This window comes from Podarcis raffonei, chromosome 8, assembly GCF_027172205.1.
Source record: "Podarcis raffonei isolate rPodRaf1 chromosome 8, rPodRaf1.pri, whole genome shotgun sequence".
Lineage (NCBI taxonomy): Eukaryota > Metazoa > Chordata > Lepidosauria > Squamata > Lacertidae > Podarcis > Podarcis raffonei.
In genome coordinates, this window is record NC_070609.1 from 1,668,150 (window position 1) to 1,692,011 (window position 23,862).

At 48.8% G+C, this 23,862-nt stretch overlaps 1 protein-coding gene across 1 annotated transcript in view; it reads left to right on the forward strand.

The window, feature by feature from the left end:
• The first annotated feature begins 8,872 nt into the window (after positions 1 to 8,872).
• Positions 8,873 to 23,862, forward strand: part of LOC128420184 (synaptosomal-associated protein 25-like) — a 30,842-nt gene continuing 15,852 nt past the window's right edge. The window contains exon 1 of the mRNA XM_053401722.1: positions 8,873 to 8,987. The gene's annotated coding sequence lies outside the window, so the exon portion shown is untranslated. The remainder of the gene's footprint in view (positions 8,988 to 23,862) is intronic.

A 23,862-nucleotide genomic window follows, 5' to 3' on the forward strand; every position in this document is an offset into this window, starting at 1 on the left:
CACCCGTTTAATACTCAGAAGCAAAACTGGTGATGCTCAAAATGGCCCAAACAGCACGTGAAACACACACACGCTCCAAAAAAGATGCAGTCAAAAAAACAAAATCAAAGGGGCAGCCCTCTTGGCAAACATTGGCAACCCTTAAGCCCCCAAAAGCAAAGAGACTCTTTGTTGTCGCTGCCAGCTTGGAATGAATGTTCCTACCGCAGCTACACCTCTCCCCCCATCGCTTTGTTAAAAAAACACACACAAAGCATCTATTTTTAATGTGCATTAATTTTGCAGGCAGAGCCGAGCAGCAGAAGGTGGGAGCCCGGGAAAGTCCTTCGGGGGGTGGGGGAGAGGGGGTGGGTGGGAGGCTGTTTCTCAGCTCCCAAAGAGCAAACAGCTGCACTTTTGAAGCACGATAATTATACGGCTTCTTCGGGGGTTGCGGATGAAGAATCATATCGCCCGGCGGAGGAGGTGGGGGCTGGAGTTATGGCAGGTTCCGTCCACCCTCCCCAGGGATATTCGCAAGGCGCCTGACAAAATGGCAGAGCCCAGGGAACGGAGAGAATCGCAGAATTGTAAAGTTTGAAAGGGATCCACAGAGCAATCTAGTCTAACCCCGTGTGATGCAGAAATCACAGCTAAATTGGTGTGGGGACATGGACCCTTGAAGCAAGGTTGAACACACACACAACCAATCCAGGTAAAACTGCTGCAAAATACTGTATCAAACCCAGCAAGGGTTTAGAATTCAGCCTTTCTCAAGCTGTGGCTCCCCAGATGTTGTTGGGCTTCAACTCCCATCACCCCTAGCTAGCAAGGCCAGAGCTCAGGGATGATGGGAGTTGTAGTCCAGCAACATCTGGGGACCCCCAGGTTGAGAAAGGCTGGTTTAGATGATCACAGACTCCACCAAGCTGCCTCTATGTCTCCTTGTGGGCATGGCTGCATTTTCCAATTCTTTTTCTTATTGCAAAAGGTCCGATCTTTTTTTTGGGTTGGGGGGGCAAAGGGGTTCGTTGTGCAAGAATCTCCCCATCAACTCTTAGCTGCGCAGGCTGGATTTCCCAGTGTGCCACTAAATCTCTCTCAAAAATAGCAAGAGCCTGTCAGCAGCATCACACCTTCATGGGATGGATCTGCAGAGAATGCCTGCTTTTTGGGTTGTGTTTTTAAAACATCTAAGACAGAAAGCGGGGAGGATTGTCTCTCCTTCGGATCAGAGAGAGAGAGAGAGGAGCCTTTCAGTTTCGCTGCCACGCTGTGTCGGGCTCTGTCTCCAAATGTGCCAGCTGCCTGCGTCTCTCCCTGACACCCACTCTGTTTTCCAACAGCAGCGATAAAAGTTGCATAACAAGGACCATCCTTTTCTCTGCCAGGGCCTTCTGCCTCCGCTGCCAGCATCCCCTGGTGCAGAGTTTTCTCCAGAGGGGAGTGGATCGCACCTGCAGCTAAAAGCCTGAGTGTTACGTGTTCACACCTGGCCATATCCGGCGCCCCAAGCACAGAAGGAGCGGGTGTCCTGTCCAAATGCCCATCGTGAGATGCCAAAAATGATCACATTAACAGATAACACTCTTTACAGGTTGAGGTTGAATCCTGACAAGACAGAAGTGCTGTTTTTGGGGGACAGAGGGCAGGTGGGTGTGGGGGACTCCCTGGTCCTGAATGGGGCAACTGTGCTCCTGAAGGACCAGGTGCGCGGCCTGGGAGTCATTTTGGACTCACAGCTGTCCATGGAGGCACAGGTCCATTCTGTGTTCAGGGCGGCTGTTTACCAGCTCCATCTGAAACGCAGGCTGAGACCCTCCCTGCCCATGAACTGTCTTGCTAGAGTGGTGCATGCTCTGGTTATCTCCCGCTTGGACTACTGCACTGCTCTCTACGTGGGGCTTCCTTTGAAGGTGACCCGGAAACTACAACTAATCCAGAATGCGGCAGCTAGACTGGTGACTGGGGGAGGCGGCCGAGACCACATAACACCGGTCTTGAAAGAATTCCATTGGTTCCCAGGACGTTTCCGAGCACAATTCAAAGTGTTGGTGCTGACCTTGAAAGCCCTAAATGGCCTCAGTCCAGTAAACCTGAAGGAGTGTCTCCACCCCACTGTTGCGCCCGGACACTGAGGTCCAGCTCCGAGGGCCTTCTGGTGGTTCCCTCATTGAGAGAAGCCAAGTTACAGGGAACCAGGCAGAGGGCCTTCTCGGTGGTGGCGCCTGCCCTGTGGAACACCCTCCCACCAGATATCAAGGAAATAAAGAACTATCTGACTTTTAGGCAACTGAAGGTAGCCCTGTTTAGGGAAGCTTTTAATGTTTGATGCGTTACTGTATTTTAATATTTTGTTGGAAGCTGCCCAGAGTGGCTGGGGAAGCCCAGCCAGATGGGCGGGATATAAATAATAAATTATTATTATCTGGCTGCCAAGGTGTGTTTCACATTGATTTCAGGATAGCATTTCTACCCCACTGTTTCCTTCAAGGGGCTTGTGGCGGCATATACGTGGTTCTGCCCCCTCCTCATTTCAGGGTGAGGGGCAGAGACTGGCCCAGAAGGTCACCCTGTGAACTTCATGACTAGGTGGCGATTCGAACCCTGGTCTCCGAGGTACAGCGCTGCCGGAGGACATATGGTGGTGTCTGGTCAAATTCAGAAGTTTAGGGTCTCTTAGTGGTGGTTGCAACCCCATCCACACACAGCCAGGCCCCCTTCTAAGATTATACAACCATTTTATAATTATACAGTGATAATAATTAAAGAGGCATGGTAATGATCAATGCAGATCTCCATGTGTTGTCCTTCAGGCGGTTCTACTATTTTCTGTGCACACAGCAGCAGGGCAAAATGACCCAGAGCGCTCCAATATCTTCTTAAGTTGCATTTTCCTCAAAGTTCCATTATATGTAACAGAACTTGTATACCTTTTTCTTCAAGCCGAAGCAGCATTGGTCTTCAGTTTTCCTCATTGCTTAGCCTCAGGGCCAGGGCCGGATTGAGGTTTGATGCGGCCCTCAGCTCCTGAAGGTAGTGGAGCCCTTTCTATGTCCAGCTGTCCTTTCTCAACAACAAATGGTTGCTGTTTTTTGTGTTGAATAGATGCTATATGGTAATTTATGGATCTCATAAATTATGGACCTCTAAAGCCATTTGCACATCACAAAATAGGAGCCTACAGAACACAAAACACAGTTGATGTAGGTAGGTTTTATTTTATTTGTTTTTTATCTTATATTTTGGAAATGTGCATCCAGTTTTTTCCCCTTTCATTTTTTTGGGGGGCCCCCAAGAGATTGGGGCCCTAAGCTATATAGCTTGTTTAGCTTAAACGTAAATCCGGCACTGATCATAACATATATACCACAACCCCCATATAGGCAAATAAACTCATTCTTTGCAATGTCATCCACGGCACCCTCAATATTTCACCCTCCTTTTGCAAAGCTGGTGCTATTCAGACTCTGGGGAAAATGGGAACAAGCAGGTTTATGCAAGTTTTGAGATTTTAATAGCAGCTGGCAGCTCCAGAGATACGGCGGAAACTTGGAAACCTAAATTATAATTGGCTTGCGATGCACCAAATATTACATTTTATAAGCCATCGTTGCAAGCAAACCTGTCCATTGACTCCTGTAGAGCATATCTCCAGCCCGCTGGGCAAAGGCTTCATTTTCTAGCTCTGAAAAGCCTTAACCATTGTATCTCGTTAGCTCATCTTGAAAGGCTAAAAACTTGTTAGGAAAAAGGATCTAGGTGAGTCTTTGGGAGGTACTGAATGGAAGGCAATCTGGGTCAAGGCTCTCTTGAAGTCCACATCCGCACGGATCTGGGAGAACAACCGAAAAGTCGCACATCGTTGGAAAATGCACCTGGTAACATTAAATAAAATTAACAATGCCAAGTACAAAGCTTTGCTGGAGGAATTGTAGCCTTACAGCTTCTTAGAGTTACAGAACCGTTGAGCTGGAAAGGGAGCCGAGGGTCATCTAGTCCAACCCACTGCAATGCAGGAATCTCAACTAAACAATCTTCTAATTTGCTGTTATTCAAACCCAACACCCACCCTCAGGTGGTTTAACCCTCAGGGGCCCTCCATCCGGTTAAAAGAGTCCCATGAAGCAGGCTTTATTACAAAACTTTATGGCGAAAATCAACGTTTGGGGCTGATAGAAAAACTCAGGCAGCAAATGAGGAAGACAAGGGCTTTATTTTGCAAGCCAGCAAAACAGGCACAGAGGAATAGACTCCAAAGTCTGCGCCCAACAGATTGCACCCCTTAATATACATTTCTGTTATCTCCTAAGGCAGTGCCTATGCATAGTATATACACCAAGTATCCAATGGGGTGACAGTAATAATAATGCAACAAAACAACACCACCACAAACTGGCTTATAAGTATAAAACCAAATTTACTAGAATAATAACTAGAATAGAGATAGACTTGTAACCATTCAAGCAACAAACATACTAAGGTGCCATGTGCAAGACAAGCCTGGAGATACAGTGGTACCTCGGGTTATAGACGCTTCAGGTTACAGACTCCGCTAACCCAGAAATAGTGCTTCAGGTTAAGAACTTTGCTTCAGGATGAGAACAGAAATTGTGCTCTGGTGGTGCGGCGGCAGCAGCAGGAGGCCCCATTAGCTAAAGTGGTGCTTCAGGTTAAGAACAGTTTCAGGTTAAGAATGGACCTCCGGAACCAATTAAGTACTTAACCTGAGGTACCACTGTACTGTAAACATGGAGTGGATAAATGTACAACTGTATCTTAACAAGCTACACGTGCAATAAACGTTATACAGACTGGATAAATGAACCGTTCAACAAGTAGTGTAAGTCCTATCACAGAACAGCAACCCCCTTCAAAGATTGAACTGGATGAGATGTTCTTCAATAGGTCTTGCGTTATTCTCACCAGGGCGATGGCTTTGATTTGCCTTCCTGTGATTCATCCATGCATACAGCTTTGTGTTTACAATTCAAGAACATCTCATCCAGTTCAATCTTTGAATGGGGTTGCCGTTCTGTGATAGGACTTGTGCTTTTTGGAGGAGGCTGAATTTGGTCCTCTTTGAGGCCTTGCTTTCGCAAGCTTTGGCACTTGATCTTGACGGATGAACTAATAACTCATATTGGCAAGGAACGCAACACTTTTTATTTGACTTGGTATAATTTTATTGCCTAGGCAACATCAGGCCAAGGCAGCTACAGACCACCGGCAGGGCACAGAGACCTTTGGAATGAAACCTTTGTTTCATGAGATAAACAATGTTATTTTAATTTTTTTAAAATTAAAATCAACTCGGTACCTCACCAAGAGGGGAGACGGGGCTGTTTGTTTGCATAGAAGCAATATTTCTGCAGACTGAGGTGAATGGATTCCCTCAGAAGGTGGTGGTCTGTCTGTCATTGAATGTTTTAAAACAGATGGATGGCCACCTGTCATGCGTGGAGATACCTGAATTCATGGGGCGGTTGGACAGGTAGATTGTGATCTACCGGTAGATTACTGGACGTCTGTGCTAGATCACCGGTAGATCAGTGGCTCCCCCCAAAGAACTTTGGCTCTCCTAAAAAAAACCTCAACATCTTCGCCCTGCACCCCTAATATGACCTGAACCCCCCAAAAGGGGGTAGACCACTGCCAGTTTTTTACTCTTTGAGTAGATCGCAGTCTCTTGGAAGTTGGCCAAACCCCTGGAATGGATGAGTCCAGGAGTCCCTTCTATCTCCACAATTCTATGATGCTGTGATTCTCCTTCTGTCTGAAAAATAAATAAAAACAAATGGTAGAAAAGCTACCTATGTTAAAAACAGGTAATAGCTTAAAAAAAGGGTTCAACTTGAATCCCAGACAGATATCAACTTCTAGAAGGGTTGTTGAAAGAGGAGCGTCTTCAGCAGGTGCCAGAAAAAGGACAAGAGAGGAATCGGATGGAGCCTGAAAACATTTGGAGGGCACCAGGTTGGCCACCTGTGTTTCAGTGATTTGACTGATTTGTTGTGGCAGAAGCTGCAGCGGATTAGACCCGACTCCCGACAGGTGCACAATTTGTTGTCCTCATCTAGGCGACACAAATCCTTTGTCATGTGCCTGACAAAGCAGTCTGTGGCCTCTGCTTCCAGAAATTGGTGAGTCTTTAAGCTGTCACAAGGTGTGCTTTTTTCGTCTGCGGTGGCAGCAACTGTCAACACAGCGACACCTCCGGAATTTGATCTAAGCGGGTTGTTTGTCAAACAGATCTCGGGTTGAATTTGTCAAATAGATCTCAGGTCGGCTATACAGTGGTGTTTCCCGTATGGAGACACACCAATATTTTTGCTTTTTCCTAATGAGGCGAACAGCACTTGAAGGATGGAGGGATATATCTGGGAAACAGTATGAGGGAAGGAGTTATTTGTACAGCAGCGTCAATTCAATTCCAGGAGCGCTCCCAGACCATCACTGTTTCTGGATGGGATTGTATACCTGCAAATTCAGGCAAAGCAATTGAAATTCATTTGGCACTCCTGTGCCACAAACACACTCCACTCCTGCCCCCCCCCCAACCAGGCTTTTGTGATAAGGAGAGTGACAGGGAAGTGCCCTGAAAAAATGTATAACACTTAAAAATATAAGTGCATCCTTCCTAGCAACCTGGATATGGCTTCCAGGACCTCACAGCTATATTTCCCCGAGTCACCAGTGGAAATGGACACCACGACCATCAACTCCTCCCCAGTAATATTTATCATGGTGTCTAAGCAACAGGCAATAGCCACAACCAGCGGGAAGGTAAACGGCATTTCCGTGCGCTGCTGTGGTTCGCCAGAAGTGGCTTAGTCCTGCTGGCCACATGACCCGGAAGCTGTACGCCGGCTCCCTCGGCCAGTAAAGCGAGATGAGCGCAGCAACCCCAGAGTCGGCCACGACTGGACCTAATGGTCAGGGGCCCCTTTACCTTTCCTTTACCTTGTTGGCTGGCATCCATCTGTCCTGGGAGACAATGGAAGGGGTGTGCCTTGGGGGGTGAAGTCAATAATAATAACAATAATTTATTATTTATATCCCACCCATCTGGCTGGGTTGTAAACAGAAATATATAAAGATAATAATAATAATAATAATAATAATAATAATAATAATAATAATAATAATTTATTATTTATACCCCGCCCATCTGGCTGGGCCTCCCCAGCCACTCTGGGCGGCTTCCATAAAAACCAAAAATACAGTAAAATATCACACGTTAAAAACTTCCCTGAACAGGGCTGCCTTGAGATGTCTTCTGAATGTCAGGTAGTTGTTTATCTCTTTGACATCTGCTGGAAGGGCGTTCCACAGGGCGGGCACCACTACCGAGAAGGCCCTCTGCCTGGTTCCCTGTAGCTTTGCTTCTCGCAGTGAGGGAACCGCCAGAAGGCCCTCGGAGCTGGACCTCAGCGTCCGGGCAGAATGATGGGGGTGGAGACGCTCCTTCAGGTATACTGGACCAATACAAGCCTAAATCTCTCAACCTTGTCGCCTAGTGTGACCCTAGAACACAACACGGTGAAATTGTCCAGGCTCCTTCTGCAAGAGATAGAAATATTTGGTGTGGGGGGAGAGGGAAACAGAGAGACAATGAAAGAGCCTTTACACGGGCCAATGAATCATTAAATAATAGTTTTATAGCAAGGTTTTGACGATGAGAGTTTTCCTTTCCGTCCAAGCCAGACCTAAGATCAAAAATTGACCCGTGGAGAGAGGGGAGGGATCCCTAGAGGCTGTATGTTGCCAAATGTGGCTGGTCTTACTTCCTCGAGTTGGCTATATATCTGACGTTACTTTTTTGCCATGCGTGGCTTTCGGCAGCCTTGCAAACACAGTGTGGTCTGGGTTGTGCAAAAGGGAACAATTTCAGAAGCAGGGAGGGAGGGCAGGTGTATGATTAGCCTGACAGACAAAAAGGTTAACATGAATGGCCTTCGGATCTCTCCCAGCGCCCACAACTCTTAAGAGCAGGGGTCAGCAACCTTTTTCAGCCGTGCGCCAATCCACCACCCCTCAGACCATGTGGGGGGCCGGACTATATTTTGGAAAAAAATAATGAACAAATTCCTATGCCCCACAAATAAAAGTACACATTCTACTCATGTAAAAACATGCTGATTCCCTGACCGTCCGTGGGCCGGATTGAGAAGGCGATTGGGCCGCATCCGGCCCCCGTGCCTTAGGTTGCCTACTCCTGCTTAAGAGGTTCCAAGTCTGCTTCTGAGATCTCCCTCGAATGAGCATTTGGGTACACAGCGAGGCCTTTGACCCCCCCTTCTTCCCAAGGCATGAACCAAAGCCCTAAGATTTCCAAGCTTCACTTTGCCCAATTATCCAAAGATGCCCCCAGTTGCCCAGGTTACTAAGACATCCAAGTTGCCGGGTTACCAAGACACCCCAGTTGCCCAGGTTACAAAGAGAGGTCCAAGTTGCCTGGGTTACCATGCCAGGTTATCAAAGATGCCCAGGATGCCACCCAGCCTTGCCTGAGGCGGCCCGGCTGCCAAGATTCTCCGACTGCCCACCACGCGGCGGTGCCAGCCTTGCCCTGCGTTGACTAACACTGCACTCTGCTCAGGGTTGCCTAGATGCCCAGCCTGGAGCCAAACTCCCCTGGGAATTGAAGTTCATTCTGGCAGACGCAGAGTTGTGCCAAGTTGCGATCTCCATCCTCCCCTGGCTCACGTCAGGTTGCCCCTGGCAACAGCATCCCCTGGAGGGAAGGCGAGGCGGGCGGGTACCAGCCCAAGGCTTTCCCGGCCCCGCCCTGTCCCTTTCCCCAGCCCGCCAGCCAACCAGAGGCCTCCCCCGGCTGCCTTTCAAGGCTCCCCGCCCAATGGGGTGGCTCCAGAGGAGGGGCAGTGGGGGGGGTCCTCAGCCCCAGGCGGAGAGGGCGGGGCTCCATCCTCTCCATCCTGCGCGCTGGGCTTGTTGCTGATGAGGGAGGACCGGGAGGCAGGAGTCTGGGACAGGAGGAGAAACAGGTAAAAAAAGATGTGGGGCGGGAGGGGTGAGCTGTTGCGCTTTGGGGAAGCTCAAGAAAGTGAGTCTTCATTAAAAGAAGAATTCTTTAAAAAATTAACTGTTTGATTTGAGAGCGAAAATAAGCAGGTAAACTTCAAAGGCGGCGCATCCTTCCTTCGGAATTGTGGTCTTGCAACAGCGCTGGCCTTTTGGCCATTTTCGTTCCCGCCTCTAACAAACTTCAGTCTTTTATTTCGTTGCGTTTTGCGCCGGTCTGCGCGCATCCCGAAGCCGTTTCTGCGATGCGTCAGGGAGTTGCCAAGAATCTCCTCCTCCGAACCACCAACCTGTTGTTTATTTCCTTTTGTCGGGAACTGCCAGCGAACGGGCCAAGTTCCTGATGGTTCTCCCCCGTTATAAAAGAGGCGGATTGTGCGTTGTGCGCCTTGGGGAGGGGAGAGGGGCGCCTGGGACCTGAAACTGAATAGAGGGAGATTCGGGGGCTGAATGGAGGGTGGGTGGAGAGGAGGAGGGGTGTGTTTGTGTCAGATGCGGGGATCTGGAGCAGGTCTCTAGAGGTTTTCCCGGGATTAATTCTGGATAGGAGTGACCGGGGAACAGGTGCTTCTGAGCGTCCAAGCTGAGGCTGGAATTAGGGGGCTGGAGGCTGGAGCAGAATCATAGAATCACAGAGTTGAAAGGGACCACCAAGGGTCATCTAGTCCAACCCCCTGAAATGCAGGGAGTGGTGTGGATGGTTTTGAAATGACCGCAGAAAAAGGGAATCGTGAAGTTGCCTGAGTTAATCTGCTGTTTATCAGTCTTCGTCTATTCATTTTAATGAATAGGCTGCATTTTAATATTTTAATGTTTCAATATTTTAATGTTGTATTTTCATCTTGTTTTTAAGTTGTAGTCATTCAACTTGTTTTTATTATTGCTTGTTAGCCGCCCGGAGCCCGGCCTAGGCTGGGGAGGGCGGGGTATAAATAAAAATTATTATTATTATTATTGGTTCTCTGAGGAAGCCTGAGGTGCATACGTGGTTTTCTCCCCCTCCCCATTTAATCTCCACAACAACCCTGTGAGGTAGGCCAGGCCGAGAGATGCAGTGATTGCCCCAAGGGCACCCAGTGAGCTTTGTGCCTGAGAGGAGATTTGAACCCAAGCCTCTGATACTCTAACCCAGGCATAGGCAAACTCAGCCCTCCAGATGTTTTGGGCTACAATTCCCATCATCCCTGACCACTGCTCCTGTTAGCTAGGGATCATGGGAGTTGTAGTCCCAAAACATCTGGAGGGCTGAGTTTGCCTTTGCCTGCTCTAACCAATGCACCACACTGTCTCTCTCTGCAACCCAAGTTAGGACTCCTGGGTTCCATTGCAAGCTTCAGCCGTTTGAAGTGTACAGACTCACCCTTTCCCTTGCTTCAGAGTGTTGCCTGAGGGAGGGATGTGTACTGCTGCATTGTAATAATATATCACAGCAGTATATAAAGGCCCAGCAACTGTGGGCTGATTCTCAGCTATAAGTTTCCATCTTTCCCCTCTCTCATCTAGTCACAGGAGAGGCAGGTCTCTCCCAGACAAACTGGGGAGCGTTCATCTCAATTTTCTTACTCCAAATTTACAGGGAGGTTAAGGGGCACCACCTGCTTATCGAGCCTTTGTTTTGATTTGTTTGCAAGTAGGTTACACAACATGGTGTCAATCCGCTAGAACGATAGAACTGTAGCGTTGGAAGGGGCGCAAAGGAACATCTATTCCAACCCCCTGATTTGCAGGAATGACCGCTAAGGAATCCCTGACCAACTTGTTCTCTACAACCTCCTAGAGAGAGTCTGTTCCACGGTTGAACAGCTCTTACTGTCAAAAAGTCCTTCCTAATGTTTAGTCGGAATCTCCTCCCGTCTGGAGCAGCAGAAAAGAAGCTTGCTCCATCTTCCATGTGTCAGATCTTCAGGTGTTTGAAGATGGCTGTCATGTCACCTCCAGGCTGGACATGCAACTCCCTCAACTGTTCCTCATCAGGCTTGATCATATTCCTCACCCTCCTCTGCACCACCTTCCACCTTGTCGATATCCTACCTAAATTGTGGCGCCCAGAGCAGGACACAGGACTCCAGGTGTGGTCTGACCAAGGCAGAATAGAGCAAAACTATTACTTCCCTTGGTATGGGCACCATGTCTCTGTTGAAGTATTGCCATTCCACGCTTTCCAGAGCATTTTCACCATCACTTTCCTTCCTGCAAAATGTTTGGGTTTTGTTTTTGTTTTGGAAACGAGCTTGTTCAAAGAGCACCAGTTCCACCTTAATTGTGCAACACGAATCTGCTGGTGTTTGATTGAATCCCACTTGGAAAATAGTGATAGTCTTGAAGTCCCTGTATGTTTTCCCTTCCACCTGAAAATTCCCAGAATACCCAGACATTTTGAAATGCAGACCTGTAACCCCCTTTCTGCTGCTTGGTTCTGTTTACAGGCTCTGATTTTACACAGCTTGCAGCTGACCTCTTGCAAAGTGCATCTGGAGACAGATGGAGGGAGCTCTCGGAGCGCCAGTGTTTCTTGAGCACATCACCTCTTGCAAGGGCATTGTGTTTACCTTCACTGCCACAAGAAACATTTCAAAAAACTCGCGAAGGAATCGAGACCGGCACAAAACTGTTTTGCAGCGCTGAGATTGTGAAGCTCGAAAGCAAGTGGGAGGGTGGCTAGCCTGGTCTTTTTTTGGAAGGGTTCGTTGGCTGTGTGAAAAATGTAAAGGTGGCAAATCTGTGTTTTTCATTTGAGAGGCAGCAATAGAGTTGGAGGCTGGTGTCAAAGCTCTGCAAAACAGGTGCGTGTGGAGCGCTGAGTGCCCCCCCTTCTCCTTGGTTTTGAAAGAATCAGGGAGTTGATTCTGTTTGTGACCATGATCTGACTAGGGTGGGGTAATGTGGCGCTGCGGTCTAAACCCCTGAGCCTCTTGGGCTTGCCGATCGGAAGGTTGGTGGTTCGAATCCCCATGACGGGGTGAGCTCCCGTTGCTTGGTCCCAGCTCCTGCCAACCTAGCAGTTCGAAAGCACACCAGTCCAAGTAGATAAATAGGTATCACTGCGGCGGGAAGGTAAGCAGTGTTTCCATGCACTTTGCTTTCCATCACAGTGTCCCGTTGCACCAGAAGCGGTTTAGTCCTGCTGGCCACATGACCCGGAAAGCTGTCTGCGGACAAACACCCGCTCCCTCAGCCTGAAAGCTAGATGAGCGCCACAACCCCATAGTCACCTTTGACGGGACTTAACCATCAAGGGCTCCTTTACCTTTTTTACCTTTAATGGTTGGAGTGTTGGACTAGGAGACCAGGGTTCAAATCTCCACTCAGCTATGTAGCTCACTGGGCGATCTTGTGTGATTCGCTGTTTCTCAACCTAAACTACCTCGCAGGACTGTTGTGAAGCTAGAAATGGGAAGAGCGAGACCCACAGGTGCCCCACGGAGCTTGTAGAGGAAAAGTGAGCTATCAGCATCGTAATGAATGAGACGCAATTGCCATTGTTAGGATTAATAATAATAATAGTAATAATTTATTATTTATACCCGCCTATCTGGCTGGGTTTCCCCAGCTACTCTGGGTGGATTCCAACAAAATATTTAAATGCAATAGTCCTTCAGATATTAAAAGCTTTCCTAAACAGGGCTGCCTTCAGATGTCTTCTAAAAGTCTGGTACTTATTTCCTTGACATCTGCTGGAAGGGCGTTCCACAGGGCGGGCGCCACCACCGAGAAGGCCCTCTGCCTGGTTCCTTGTAACCTCGCTTCTTGCAGCGAGGGAACCGCCAGAAGGCCCTCGGATCTGGACCTCGGTGTCCGGGCTGAACGATGGGGGTGGAGACGCTCCTTCAGATATATTGGAAGGAATTCCCTTCTGGGATGGCAGTAACCATGACTGGCCCAAGATATTTTGCTCTTTTAAGTGTGTGGTAGCTTGCGGTCCACAAATTCTACCCGGGAATCCCCTTCACTGTGACATATTGCAAGGAATTTTTTGGGGGGGAATCTCTGGGCTCCCCACATACCGATTCACTGGCACTCCTAAATGTTTTGGAGGGACCTCAGCCTTTAGAAATCGTGGTGTAAGCCTTGCAGGCTCACCTTCCTTGTCTCAGTCACCTCTTAGGGTTCTGTTATTGCTAATTTTTTTCCTGGGCTGTGGCTGCAATGGGAGGCAAACGCAGAAGCCCCTCAGACGACTGGAAGCTTGCAAAGCTGTGAGCAGACCCTTGCTGTGCTTAGAAAGGAAGCTGCCCTGTTTATGCTGAGTCCATCTAGCGCAGGGTTGCCTACACTGACTGGCAGCAGCCCTCCAGGATTTTAGGCATGGTTCTCTTCGAGATGCTAGGAAAAACCTTGTGACCTTCTGCGTGCAAATCAGCTGCTCCTGCGCTGAGCTACGATCCTGGTTTAGAAATTTTGGGGAAGCAGGGCAATTCCCCTTGTGGCTTGGCAGGATGATACATGTAGGCCAATGGGAAAAGAATGATGGAATCGTAGAGTTGGGACCCTGAGGGTCATCTAGTCCAACCCCCTGCAATGCAAGAATATGCAGCTGGACCATACGGGGTTCGAACCTGCAACCTTGGCATTATCAGCACCACATTCTAACCCTCCTTCTGAGCTGCCCAAGAGCCTTGCTGGATCAGCTAGCAACCCATCTAGTCTAGGATCCTCGTACCTACGGCACCGCCTCTCCTGGTGTGCCCCGCGGAGGACCTTAAGGTCCACAAATAACAACACTTTGGTGGTCCCAAGTCTCAAGGAGGTTAGACTGGTTTCAACTAGGGCCAGGGCCTTTTCAGTACTGGCCCCGACATGGTGGAACGCTCTGTCATAAGAGACCAGGGCCCTGTGGGACTTGACATCTTTCTGCAGGGCCTGCAAGACAGAGCTGTTCCGCCTGGCCTTTGGTTTGGACTCAGTCTGACCCTTATGTTTCCCTCCCCTTACGGTTTTGATCTATGGGCTACTTTTAAAATGAGGCTGCTTTTTAAATTTCATTTTAACCTGTATTTTAAATTGGGTCCCCCCCTATTATAATTTTACTGTAATTTTACTGGTGTTAGCCGCCCTGAGCCGGCTCTGGCCGGGGAGTGCAGGGTATAAATAAAATTTATTATTATTATTATTATTATTATTAGCCTGTTCTTACAGTGACCAAATAGCCCAATGAACCTAGGAACCTAGATAGACTGCCTTTGGAGCTGGAGGTTCAGTTAGAACATAAGAAGACTCTGGCTGCTGGAACAGGTCAGTGGCCTGTCTAGTCCAACACCCTGTTGTCACAGTGGCCAATCAGACGCCCTGACGGGAAAGTGGCAATCAGGATTCGAACACAAGAGCGGCACTCTCCCCCTCCTGCCGTTTCCAGCAGCAGAGGTGCTGCACAGCCATTGTGGTTAGCGGCCATGCATAGCCTTGCCCTCCGAACAACAAAGCTTGTAATTGCCTGGATAAATCTTTCTTGGATCTCTTCACTTGCCTTTTAATTTCAGCTAGGAGCCATTAGGGAACGGATGCATTAAGTGGCTGCTTGCAAAGTCTTCCGCCAATTAGCGCTTGATAAAAGGGAGCCCTTTGTCACTGGCAGTTACAAGACTGCTCTGCTCATTAAGGAAAGGGGCCCGCCTGGACGCCTGAACCGCGCAGGATGGAGGCGCTTAGGTACCTCGTAGAAAGGAGATTTGCTTTTGCACCGATGCGCTGACGTTCTAGTCAGCAGTGGGTCTTGAACCCATGTCCTTAGGGACGTTTGACGGGCACTTTGCCTGCGTGCTGCTGCCCATCTCTGTTCCAGAGGGAGACTGGCTGGACCACAAAGGAAACCACTTAGCAGCAGGGCCAGACCAGGTCATGTAGCAGAAGCAGAGAAAACAAGTCGAGGAAGGGCTGTAGGTCAGCGAGAGAGCATGCAGAAGGTCCAAGTTCAATCCTCGACAACGTCTCTGGGAGATGACCCTCGTCCCAAACCCTGCTGCCGGCCAGTGCAAACAGTACTGAGCCGGGTGGACCCAAAGATCTGACTAATAATAATAATTTATTATTTACACCCCGCCCATCTGGCTGGGTCCCCCCAGCCACTCCGGGCGGCTTCCAACAAAACACTAAAATACAACAACCTATTAAACATTAAAAGCTTCCCTGAACAGGGCTGCCGTTAGATGTCTTCTAAAAGTTTGGCAGTTATTTTTCTCTTTGACATCTGGTGGGAGGGTGTTCCACAGGGAGGGTGCCACCACTGAGAAGGCCCTTTGCCTGGTTCCCTGTAACCTCATTTCTCGCAGGGAGGGAACCGCCAGAAGGCCCTTGGAGCTGGACCTCAGTGTCCGGGTAGAACGATGGAAGTGGAGATGCTCCTTCAGGTATACTGGACCGAGGCCGTTTAGGGCTTGAAAGGTCAGCACCAACACTTTGAATTGTGCCCGGAAACATACTGGGAGCCAATGTAGGTCTCAGCGGCCACTCCCAGTCACCAGTCTAGATGCTGCATTCTGGATTAGTTGTAGTTTCCGGGTCACCTTCAAAGGGAGCCCTACATAGAGCACATTGCAGTAGTCCAAGCGAGAGATAACCAGAGCATGCACCACTCTGGCGAGACAGTCTGCGGGCAGGGAGGGTCTCATCCTGCATACCAGATGGAGCTGGTAGACAGCTGCCCTGGACACAGAACGGACCTGCACCTCCATGGACAGCTGTGAGTCCAAAATGACTCCCAGGCTGCGCACCTGGTCCTTCAGGGGCTTGGTACTGTTGTAAACAAAAATTGCCCTTTTCCCTTATGGGGTATCCAAGAGCCCATATAGAGTCCTTACATAGGTTCCCTATTGGTAGGAGAAGATAACAGAGGCCAAGCAGAGAATATTGAGAAGCATAGCAGCTAGTAAGCCTGATCTTTATTGATCTGTTGCAACAGGGTGTTCCCCTCACACGTAGGAAAGGAGGAGGAACCCAGAACAATGGTGCACAAGGCCTTATAAAGACTTTTGAAATTGCCACCCTGTAGATCAAGACCACCGCCCAGAAACATCATACATACACCACAGAAGGGGTGTAACCTAAGACCACCCCCCAGATACCTCATACCTACATCACAGAAAGGAGTGGTCTACAGCAGAAATCTGAGTGCGTTGTTCATCTCGTCTGACAGGTTACCTGTTAATGCTTACTTGACTGGATACCCTGGCGAGCCTGGCCAGTCTTTTGTAATGATAAATACTTAGTTCCTGGGCCAGGTCACAGGCTTACACCCTATTCATATCTTAAATGTGCCCTTAAGACAGGATTTGTGAGGAAAGAGACAATGGGGAGGTTTCCCACTTTGACCTTGCAGAAAAAACATTGGCTCAGTTTAGGTATCAAAATGGTTCCAGGTCGGTCTTCCTGTGCTGATCTATGTACGTGCGGTTATGAACATTACCATATATCTAAGACCTCAAAATTCCTATCACAGTACCAGTGAGTTTCCTTTACTGCTAAGCCAGGGATGGGTTTACAGTTTAAGATGTGTGCAGCCAAAAACAGAGGGCTCTGTCCGTACGTCACGCTGGATGGCAGAGGAGCAGGGCTCGTTGCAAGACCGGCATCCTGTTCCATAATTGCAGCAGCCCAGGGGACTCTGAGATGGAGGGGCATCTATAGTAATAACATTATTCCCACTTTCCAATGCCAGAACATCTGAAAGGTTATATCGACGAGAGAGATGGGCCAGAGGAGAAGGCTTATAAACTGTCAGGCATTTGGCCTCCCCGCCTAATGGGTTGTGAAGGCTCTGAGCCCTAATGGGTTTGAGATCCTTCTTGCTCTCCACCCCCCGCAACTGACCTGTTCTCCTCCTCCCTCCCCCAGCGTAAGAGGGACGAAGGGAGGCTGAATGGCTCCGATGAGTCATGCCGGATAGCTTTGGCCAAATCTGATGCCGTGCTTTCAGTCAGCCGTGAGGCATTAGCCAGCAGGCAGGTCCTTGACGAAGGGGAAACTGAGCCACGGCAGGTGCTGCAGTTCTGAGAGTCTATGTTGCTTCAAGGGCCGGCATTTTGCAGGTGGGGTTTGAGTCAGTGCGTATCTGGGAAATTCTAGTGTGCACAGTTTTTTTTTTAAAGGGGTGGACTTAGGAAAGTGACGGGGAGACGCATTGAAAAGTGTGGGGCAAACGAGCGATGAATGCGAAGGTGTACGAACATCCCTGCAAGGAAATTGGGATGATTTCTATCATCCATGCGGACAAATCAGGAAGAATGCTCTGTAAAGACAGGGGGTGGATCTACACATGGGGGGGGAATGCTATAAAGAAGTCATAAATTAAATCGTTACAACCAAAGAAAAAAAGCGCTATGTAAAATCGCATGGGAAAGTTTTGTGCTCTACAGCGCCCCCTGGTGTTGCATGTTTATAATGCATTAAAAATTCTGTTTGGGTTTTTTTACTGAGCCCAGGCTGTAGTCTGGCCTCCATGTGAGGTTTTTGGGCAAGCAAATCGGGATGGAGCAACTGAGTTAGAAGTGATTCATGACACAGAGAAAGTAGAGAGGGGAAAGTGATTCTGCCTCTCTCTCAACACTAGAACTGGTGGACACCCAGTGAAGCTGAGCGTTGGGAGATTCAGGGCAGATGAAAGCAAGTCCTTCTTCACACAGCACAGAGTTGAACTACGGAACTCCCTGCCACAGGAGGCAGTGATGGCCATTGACTTGGACGGTTTTGAAGGAGGGTCAGCCAAATCCATGGGGGAAAGAGCTGTCAGTGGCCGCTTTCAAGCCTCCATGGCTCGGCTCAGCCTCCGCGGTCGGAGGCAGCGGGGCCTCTGAATCCCAATTGCTGGAAACAGCAGGAGGGGAGAGTTGCTCTTGCGCTCGGATCCTGTTTCCCACTGGCATTTGGTTGGCCATTGTGAGGTCAGGATGCTTTCTTCTTCTTCTGTGATTCCTCATAGCCAAGTGTCAGCACTGCCCGAGGTCCCAGCTCACAGAAGACCAACGCTGCTTCTTTCTCTAGTATAAAAGTCTTTATTGAAGTTCAGTTTCACTTCCACACGCGCAGCGCGCAACGCTACGTCTCTAACCTTAGACCGCCGAAGCTCCGTCTGAATCTCCTCCCCCCTGACACCAGTTTAAGACTCTAGCCTTACTCCACCTCTTCCTCTGTTCCTTCCTCCTCTGGGTCCGCCTGCTAGTCGGGGTCTCACCCTTCCTAGACTCTTCTGACGCTGAGTCCCCTGACTCTTCCCCCTCCCTCCTTCGGGCTTTAGGACCTGGCTCCCAATCCGGGTTTTCTGCTGTCCCGCGCTCCTGCACATTTGAACTTGGCGCGCGCGCGCAGCCTCCCACTTTCCTTCTGACCGTTACACTTGTGTCACTGCTCCCTCCTTCGGGGAGGCTAGCTGGACCTGACCTCCCCTCCGTTTCTCCACTTTCCGATGTGGGCGTGGTTACCCCTGACTCATCTTCTCTCCCCGCTGGAGGAGAGGCTGGTCCTGACTCATGTGACTCTTCCCCCCCACTGCGCTCTGGTGGGGGAGCTGGTCCTGATCCTCCGCTGCTCCCTTGTGAGTCCCCGCTGGCCCCTTGCTTCTGGTGCGTCCCCCCTGGGATCCCCCTTGCCCTTACCATCGGCGCCCCCTTCTGGGAATCTTCTGATTCGCTGGAGAAGCTCATGGAATCTCTCGGGTCACTGTCATACTCCCCTACGCTCCCCTCGGATTCCTCTCCTTCGCTCTCTATTTGCTCTCTCCCCTGTGCTTCTGCTCCTGAGCCTCTGACACCAAGTAAGATTGTCTTCCATAAACACGGTCTTAACAGTTAGTCCGTAAGTGACTGTGGAGGCCAATTCTGGATCCACACGTCCTTCCACAGTGGGGACATAGGTTTCCGGGTGGGAGTTGATCCTGGTGTGGATTTGCCAAGCCTGCCTTCCTCTTAGCACGTTTCTCCCTTGCGTCTTGAGTTCGAGTGTCTTCAAAGCCCATGACACCTTTGGGAAAGGCTGTTCTCCAACTGGAGCGCTCGCAGGCCAGTGTTTCCCAATTGTTGGTGTTTATACTACTACTACTACTACTACTACTACTAATTTTTTTTAATTTATATCCCGCCCTCCCCAGCCAAAGCCGGGCTCAGAGCGGCTAACAACAATAAAAGTAACACAGCATTCTAAAATCAATTCATTCTAAAATCAATTCAGAGTCAAATTAATGATAACCATTGGGCTAGAGTTCTGTGAAGAATTACCAAAGGAGGGGGTCAGACTGTGCCTTGGCCAAAGGCCTGGTGGAACAGCTCTGTCTTGCAGGCCCTGCAGAAAGATGTCAAATCCCCCATGTCTCTTGTGACAGAACGTTCCACCAGATGGGGGCCACGACCGAAAAGGCCCTGGCTCTGGTTGAGGCCAGCCTAACCTCCCTGGGACCTCCAAGATGTTTTTGTTTGAAGACCGTAAGATCCTCCGTGGGGCATACCAGGAGAGGCGGTCCCGTAGGTCCTAGGCCGCTTAGGGCTTTAAAGGTTCAAACCAGCACCTTAAATCTGATCCTGTACTCCACCGGGAGCCAGTGCAGCTGGTATAGCACCAGGTGAATGTGAAGGTTTGCCTTGAGAGAGTCTTTGAACCTCTTTTGTTGACCACCAGCATTATCCTTTCCAATTTTAAGTTTGGAATAGAGTAGTTGCTTTGGAGGACGATCATCAGGCATCCGCACAACATGACCAGTCCAACAAAGCTGATGTTGAAGAATCACCGCTTCAACACTGATGTTCTCCTTGATAAAGAGTTTTGTGAAACCCTAAGTCTGCATTTGCCTACAACACTGGTGATCTTTGCTTCTTCCAGTACACTGGTATTAGTTCGCCTGTCTTCCCAAGTGATGTGTAAAATTTTTCGGAGACGCCGATGGAGTCTTTCGAGGAGACAGGATGCAGGACTAGATGGGCCGTTGGTTACAAACTTTGCTTACACTCTTAGAAGTGCTTGATGAAATAGTTTGTCTCTGGAAGAACTCAAATGGTCTCTGGGCGAGGCTGTGGTGAAAGCTGCTCTCAGAGAGGTGTTGGGAGAATCTATGGCACTGATCCGGCGCCTGCCATGCAGAGAGGGAGTGTGTGATGCCCAAGGCATTTTGGCACCTGAGGCGAACCACAAAACGGTGCCCCCTCCTTGCCAGGGAAGGAGGGGTGAGTGAAGATATACATCAGCAGCAAATGGGGAAATAAAGAACTATATTGGGATTCTGCTGCCTGAGTCAGTTGCTCCACTTGCCTCATGGATGGGCCGGCCTGGAAAGCTGGAGCGTGGTGCTGATAATGTCAAGGTTGCAGGTTCGATCCCTGCATAGGAGCAGCCCAGGACCCTCGTACCTACAGGACCACCTCTCCTGGTATGCCCCGCGGAGGACCTTAAGGTCCACAATTGACAACATTTTGGAGGTCCCAGGTCGCAAGGTGGTTACACTGGTCTCAACTAGGGCCAGGGCCTTTTCAGTACTGGCCCCCATGTGGTGGAACGCTCTGTCCCAAGAGACCAGGGCCCTGCGGGTTTGACATCTTTCCTCAGAGCCTGCAAGACAGAGCTGTTCCGCCTGGCCTTTGGTTTAGACTCAGTCTGACCCTTATGTTTCCCTCCCCTTGTGGTCTTGATCTATGGGCTACTTTTAAAATGAGGCTGCATTTTAAATGGCATTTTAACCTGTATTTTAAATTGGGTTTTTTGCCCTATTATGTTTTTACTGTAATTTTACTGGTGTTGGCTGCCCTGAGGCCTGGCTCTGGCTGGAGAGGGTTGGGTATAAATAATTTTTTTTTTTTTAATTATTATTATTATTATTATTATTATTATACTCCGGGACCCTTCCAGCTCTATGATTCTTTTAGCTGCAATGGCCCTGCCAGTTGCACAGGATGAAAAAATGTTGTAATCCTACATCTATTCAAGGGCACTTTTCTGGGGAGTCAGAAAAACTCCCAGACAGAAGTGAGCTTTTTCCAGTGTTCTTCACACGGAGTCACTTAATTTAATTAACCAATGTCCTAGGCATGCATTAAGGCTCCAATCCTCCCACTTCCTTATTTTTTAAAAGGGCGATAACTTCGTTACAGTTATTACCATGCGTAAGAGAGAGCCACCTGAAATCCTTTTAAAAATGCACTACTCACTGGCAGTCTAAATTGAATAAATAAAAGAACAGGCCGTTAAACCTTGCTAAAAATGCTTTTTGAAAGTCCTTCTCCAACATCACCTGGCAAAGTGAGCACCCCCCCTTCTAGATTTTTGCATAGCCTGACACTAAATGGTGATCCATAGGGTTTAGATGAATTGCCTTTGATGGCTGGTGGCTACTAGGCCTGATACGCTTCTAACACCAACATACCCATTGTCTTTAGAAATTAGCTTTTGTGCAGAAAGTAAAGGCACAAGGGCAGCCCCACCCACCCCACTTAGAACATAGAAAACTGCCTTATACCAAGACAGACCATTTGACCATGTCTTCTTCTTCTTCTTTTTCATCAGCAATCCCTCGTAGCCGAGTAAGATTGTCTTCCATAAACATGGTTTTAATAGTGAGTCCATAAGTGACTGTGGAGGCCAATTCTGGATCCACGTGTCCTTCCACAGTGGGGACATTGGTTTCCGGGCAGGAGTTGATCACGGTGTGGATTTGCCAAGTGTGCCTTCCTCTTAGCACGTTTCTCCCTTGCATCCTGAGTTCGAGTGTCTTCAAAGCCCAGGACACCTTTGGTCAAGGCTGTTCTCCAACTGGAGCGCTCGCAGGCCAGTGTTTCCCAGTTGTCGGTGTTTATACTACATTTTTAAAGCTTTGCCTTGAGACAGTCTTTAAACCTCTTTTGCTGACCACCAGTATTACGCTTTCCATTTTTAAGTTCGGAATAGAGTAGTTGCTTTGGAAGACGACCATCAGGCATCTGCACAACATGACTAGTCCAACGAAGTTGATGTTGAAGAATCATTGCTTCGACACTGGTGATCTTTGCTTCTTCCGGTACACTGGTATTAGTTTGCCTGTCTTCCCATGTGATATGCAGAATTTTTTTGGAGACACCATTCGTGGAATCTTCCGAGGAGTTGGAGATGGAGTTTATTAGTGGTCCATGTTTCACAAGCAGACAGTAAGGTTGGTAATACAGCGCAACACTGGCTGGCAGCATTTCTGCAGGATTTCAGGGAGGAGTTTCTCTCAGCCCCTACCTGGAGACTCAACCTGGGACCTTCTGCCATTTGAAGGGTCACTGTCCCTCTACATCTCAACAAAATCAGGACAACCACCCCCATCCGCCCCCTAAACATTTGTGATATAAAAAGGGACCAGATTTCAGCAGGAAGTTACAGACAAACTGGAAATGAAACAGTCTGGCCACCCAAAAATGTTCACAGGTGTGAACAGTGTTGAAACAGGATTGTCTATTGTTGTTGTTAATTAATCTTATTAACCCCTTTTTAAAAACAAAAGTGCCGTATTTTTGTGTGTATAAGACTCCCTCATGTATAAGACGACCCCTATTTTTTTAAACCCCAAATTAACCCACCAACGCCCAAGATCGCCCAAAGTTGCAGATTTTTTTGGGGGGGGGTCTTCTAGCCGTGGGAAGGTAAGTAGTGGTTGTTGTTTTTCTAAAAAAACTGTACATTAACCACTTGTGTATAAGAGCACCCCCAATTTTTGACTTAAGTTTCAAAGCAAAAAACATTGTCTTATACACAGAAAAAATACGGTAACTCAAAGCGGCTTACAACAATAAGCAAACACATCAAAGCCATCGTAAAACAAAGCACAGGCGAATCTAAGAGACAACCGTCTTTTCAAAAGCAGGATTAAAACGGGGCAGTCACTAGAGGAGGCCACAGGTAATGCAGAGCCAAAGGCCTGGCAGGAAAGAAATGCTTTTGCCTAAAGTATGGAATGATTGCGCCAGGCGGGCCTCCCCAGGGAGAGATTTCCGCAAGCGAGGAGCCACCACTTCAAAGGCCCTGTTCTTGTCTTGCCACCCCCGGACCTCCTATGGAGGGGGCTCACGGGGATGGGCTTCAGATAATGATCACAGAGCCAGGATAATAATAATAATACACTACTACTACTACTACTACTACTACTACTACTACTAATTTATTATTTATACCCCGCCCATCTGGCTGGGTTTCCCGAGCCACATTAAAATACAATAACCTATTAAACAGGGCTGCCTTCAGATGTCTTCTAAAAGTTTGGTAGTTATTTTTCTCTTTGACACCTGGTGAGAGGTTGTTCCACAGGGTGGGCGCCACCACCGAGAAGGCCATCGGCCTGGTTCCCTGTAGCTTTGCTTCTCGCAATGAGGGAACTGCCAGAATGCCCTCGGCGTTGGACCTCAGTGTCTGGGCAGAACGATGGGGGTGGAGACGCTCCTTCGGGTATACTGGGCCTTTGAGGCCGTTTAGGGCTTTCAAGGTCAGCACCAACACTTAGAATTGTGCTCGGAAATGTACTGGGAGCCAATGTAGGTCTTTCAAGACTGGTGTTATGGGGTCTTGGCAGCCGCTCCCAGTCCCCAGTCTAGCTGCCGCATTCTGGATTAATTGCAGTTTCTGGGTCACCTTCAAAGGGAGCCCCACATACTTTGAATTGTGCCCGGAAACATACTTTGAATTGTGCCCGGAAACATACTGGGAGCACATACTTGGAATTGTGCCTGGAAACATACTGGGAGCCAATGTAGGTCTCGGCGGCCACTCCCAGTCACCAGTCTAGATGCTGCATTCTGGATTAGTTGCAGTTTCCGGGTCACCTTCAAAGGTAGCCCCACGTAGAGCGCGTTGCAGTAGTCCAAGCGGGAGATAACCAGAGCATGCACCACTCTGGAGAGACAGTCTACAGGCAGG